The 4,851-nt window shown below is 42.6% G+C and overlaps 1 long non-coding RNA gene across 1 annotated transcript; it reads right to left on the reverse strand.

The window, feature by feature from the left end:
• Positions 1–3,050: 3,050 nt before the first annotated feature.
• Positions 3,051–4,599, reverse strand: LOC128751754 (uncharacterized). The gene is made up of 4 exons (XR_008413294.1): positions 4,532–4,599; positions 3,395–3,742; positions 3,197–3,274; positions 3,051–3,119 (listed from the first exon to the last, which is right to left on the reverse strand). It is a non-coding gene; the product is annotated as an uncharacterized LOC128751754 (long non-coding RNA).
• Between the last annotated feature and the right edge of the window lie 252 nt (positions 4,600–4,851).

The following is a 4,851-nucleotide window of genomic DNA, read 5'->3' on the forward strand; positions in this document are numbered from 1 at the left end:
ATCAAGGGAAAAGCACGTCGACCCGAAAAGGATTGTGAAGTGTGTATTCAGGGGAAATTTACCCAAACGAGAAATAGGGAACCTGATACAAAAGCAGAGGCCCCGTTTCAGCTAGTGCACACAGATCTTGCAGGTCCTGTAGCAACAGAGTCAGTAGATGGTTACAAATATGTGCAGTCATTTACAGATGATTACTCGGGCACTGTATTTGTATATTTCATGAAAAAGAAAAGTGACACAACACATGCTACAGAAAAGTTCCTAGCAGATATATCCCCTTATGGGAAGGTGAAATGTTTACGCTCAGATAATGGTTCGGAATTCATTTGCAGTGATTTCCAAACACTGATGAGGAGAAATAAAATCAGACATGAGACGTCTGCTCCATATTCCCCTCATCAGAATGGGACTGCGGAGCGGGGATGGCGGACCCTTTTTGAGATGGGCCGATGCATGCTCGTTGAAAGCAAGCTCCCAAAAGGACTATGGCATTATGCAGTACAGATGGCAGCAGTCATACGTAACAGATGTTTCAGCAGAAGAACAGGGCAGACTCCCTACCAGTTGCTGACAGGAAAGAAGGCTGACTTATCAAAGATGCAGAAGTTTGGGTCAGTTTGTTATACGTACAAGCAGGAAAAGGGAAAATTAGATTCCAAATGTGATCAGGGACGTTTTGTGGGGTTTGATAAAAATAGTCCAGCTTATTTGGTGTATCACGGAGATACAAACAAGGTGGTAAAACACAGACTGGTTAAGTTTGTGAGCAAAGCAGCTGCTGAGAAGCAGACACAGACTGGTGAGAGAGACATAAATGTCTGTTATGAGGAAATGAGACAACCTCAGAAAGGGGAGATCACACAAGAGCAAGGTGAACAGAGTGGTTGCTCAAGATCAGTTCAGAAACCAAATGACGAAAACCTGATACAGCAGAGTATGACAGATGATGAACTTCACAATAGGAGGTATCCAACTCGAGATAGGAAGAAACCAAGTCACTTAGAGGACTATGTATGTGAAGAAAATGATGGCGATGCAGCACATAACATAGTAGACTATTGTTACCGGGCTGTATGTGGTGTTCCACAGACCTATGAGGAGGCTATTAGCTCTGCTAACAGTAAAGAATGGAAAAGAGCCATGGATGAGGAAGTCCAGTCATTAAATGACAACAAAACATTTACTCCGACAACCCTGCCAAAAGGCATGAAAACTGTGGGGGGTAAATGGGTCTATTCTGTCAAAGGTGATGTTGATGGAAAAGATAAATATAAGGCACGATTTGTGGCCAAAGGTTACAGCCAAGTCATGGGAATAGACTATGGGGAAACGTTTTCACCGACGGCAAGTCTCACAAGTATCAGGGTGTTGTTACAGAAAGCAGCACAGGAGAACCTGCTTCTCCACCAGATGGATGTGAAAGCTGCTTATTTGCATGCCCCTATAGACTATGACATCTATATGAATCCTCCAGAGGGATATGAGGAGAAAGATGGACTAGTGTACAAACTAGAAAAGTCACTATATGGTCTCAAACAATCTGGCCGCAATTGGAACAAAGTATTGCACGATTGTTTGGCCGAGAAGGGATTCAAACAAAACCCTGCTGATCATTGTGTTTATACGAAAGAGTCAGAAGACAAGAAGATGATCATTATCATATGGGTTGATGACTTGATTGTGGCAGCCAGTGATGACAAGGTTTTAATAGAGGTGAAAGAGATGCTTACAGGGAAGTTTAAAATGAAAGATCTGGGAAGACTGAAGCATTTTTTGGGTATTGAGTTTGATCAATCTGATGAATGTGTAAAAATGACTCAGGAAAAGTACACTCACAAGGTGTTGGAACGTTTCAACATGGTAAACTGTAGAAGCCGAGAGACACCATGTGAACAGAAGCTTGAATATTCTGAGAATGCATTAAAAATGAGTGATGTCAGGGAATATAGGGAAGCAGTTGGAAGCCTTATATACCTATCAACCGCTACCAGACCAGATTTGAGTTTCGTAGTAAGCAGACTGTCACAGTACTTTGCCGAGCCTACAGAGGAACAGTGGGTTACGGTGAAACATGTCTTCAGATATCTCAGTGGCACAATTGAGAAAGGTCTTTGTTTCAAAAGGAACCAAACTGAGGACTTGCGTATACAGGCCTACAGTGACGCTGACTGGGCATCTGATACCAGCGACAGACGAAGTACCAGCGGATACTGTGTAAGTCTCAGTTGTAGCAGTGCATTGGTCTCATGGAAAACCAAAAAGCAACCTACTGTAGCTCTCTCTACCTGTGAGGCAGAGTATCTGGCATTGGCTTCAACCATACAGGAATGCATTTACTTGAAGAACCTACTGGATGGCATGGACAAATCCCAGTACAGAGAGCCTGTTGTGTATGAAGACAACCAGGGAACAATAGCTCTTGCAAAGAACCCAGTGAATAGGCAGAGAGCTAAGCATCTAGATATAAAGTACCATTTCATCAGGTCAACTGTAAATGAAGGGAAAGTAAGTTTAATTTACTGTCCAACTAATGAGATGGTTGCTGATATTATGACCAAACCAGCAAGTAAGTTAAAGTTGAAGAAGTTTGAACATGCTGTTTTTGGAGAGTGAATGATGTTGGGCAGATGTCCATATTAGTTCCTGTATATCTGTTTATTTGTGAAATCAGGAAACTGTGAACAAGTGGGGGTGTTAAGTTAGACAGTATGTTCCCAGTTTCTGTGTGTGATGAGTGTTTTGGTTCTATACGCGAAAGTACCACTGTGTGGCGCTACTGTGTCATAATTCATTAAACATTTTTTTTGTCGTCACCTGTTCCGGTAAGCTGCGGTCACACCGTGAGAATGATGCGTGTGTTTCGCTAATAAATACGATACATTCTGGACTAGAAGGATAGATGTCTCTCGTTCTTTCTCCACCCGAACGCAACGTGTTGCTGCTGCATTGGACAACTCAACACACACACACACACAATAGCGAACATACAACCATTCAACTGATACTGAACGGTAGAGATGTGTTGAAAAAAATTGAGATTCGTATCTTACCAAACGTTGGTGTTGGTGTTGGTGTTGAAGCGACAGGTAGAAGGTGTGGCGTGCTCGTTGTCTTTGTATCTGTTTTCATGTGAAAAAATAAATAAATAAATACAGCAGTGAAACGTAAACTATCACTCCAAAATGTTTTTTCCCACCTCCTATCAGCAGAGGCGTCTGGTGAGTTAGAGAATCAACGAGCGGGTGCCCTACTCCTTCGACCTCTGACTGATCGTCTGTTTTCATACGCACAGGCGTTGAATAAAACAAAAAACATAGGTAGTTAAATATAAAATACATCGACAGACTGTGGTTAAAATACTTTTTTTTTATTGAACTGAATGTTTTGCTCTCACCGTTGAACAGTTGGAGCGACCCGTTCAATGAATGATCAGCATCCACAGGGTCCGGATGACTTCCCGGTCGTGTCTGATTTCCGGGTTCCGGGTGATCTTTTCATGCACACACACACACACACACACAAGTATTTCTTTCTTTTTGTTTTGGTATCCGGGGCGATGTCCGCGGCTTGTCTGTGGTTGCTGGCTGTGCTGATGGTGTCGGCGACGGTGGCTGTGGAGGTGCGGATAGCCCAGATGCCGACGTCGAGTCTTCAGCAGGGAACGGTCCGGATAGTAGATCCAGAGGTACTGAGGAAACCGGCGTCGATGTCTCCCACAAAGGCCAAGACCCAGAGGGGAGAGCTGAAACAGAATACCGACAACAAAACAAATGTAAATACAATCTAGAAGCAAGACCTCGGATAGCAGTTAATATGATATTAATATAAACAGAGTGTAAATGTAGGGATCTACTAAGGATCAACATTTAAAGCGTAAAAACAAATAGTAAATCACTAGTGTATACTGTCATTAAACCACATTACAATTAGTAAAATCACGACCTCTAGTGGACGCCGTCGTTTAACCACATTACAGTTAGTAAAATCACGACCTCTAGTGGACACCGTCGTTAAAGCACATTACAGTTAGTAAAATCACGACCTCTAGCGGCCGCCGTCGTTAAAGCACATTACAGTTAGTAAAATCACGACCTCTAGTGGCCGCCGTCGTTAAAGCACATTACAGTTAGTAAAATCACGACCTCTAGTGGCCGCCGTCGTTAAAGCACATTACAGTTAGTAAAATCACGACCTCTAGTGGCCGCCGTCGTTAAAGCACATTACAATTAGTAAAATCACGACCTCTAGCGGCCGCCGTCGTTAAAGCATAGTATTAAAATCACAATGACGCTTAGCAGCAACAGTTACTCAAAGACCTTCAATAGTAAAATGACACCGTCTAAAAGCACATAGCCGGAACATAGACAAACCGCATTACAGATAAAACACACACACACGCACACACACACGCACGCACGCACGTACGCGCACACACACACACACACACACACACACAATAGCGAACATACAACCATTCAACTGATACTGAACGGTAGAGATGTGTTGAAAAAAATTGAGATTCGTATCTTACCAAACGTTGGTGTTGGTGTTGGTGTTGAAGCGACAGGTAGAAGGTGTGGCGTGCTCGTTGTCTTTGTATCTGTTTTCATGTGAAAAAATAAATAAATAAATACAGCAGTGAAACGTAAACTATCACTCCAAAATGTTTTTTCCCACCTCCTATCAGCTGAGGCGTCTGGTGAGTTAAAGAATCAACGAGCGGGTGCCCTACTCCTTCGACCTCTGACTGATCGTCTGTTTTCATACGCACAGGCGTTGAATAAAACAAAAAACATAGGTAGTTAAATATAAAATACATCGACAGACTGTGGTTAAAATACTTTTTTTTTA

Source organism: Synchiropus splendidus, unplaced genomic scaffold (assembly GCF_027744825.2).
Source record: "Synchiropus splendidus isolate RoL2022-P1 unplaced genomic scaffold, RoL_Sspl_1.0 HiC_scaffold_23, whole genome shotgun sequence".
NCBI classification, from domain to species: domain Eukaryota; kingdom Metazoa; phylum Chordata; class Actinopteri; order Syngnathiformes; family Callionymidae; genus Synchiropus; species Synchiropus splendidus.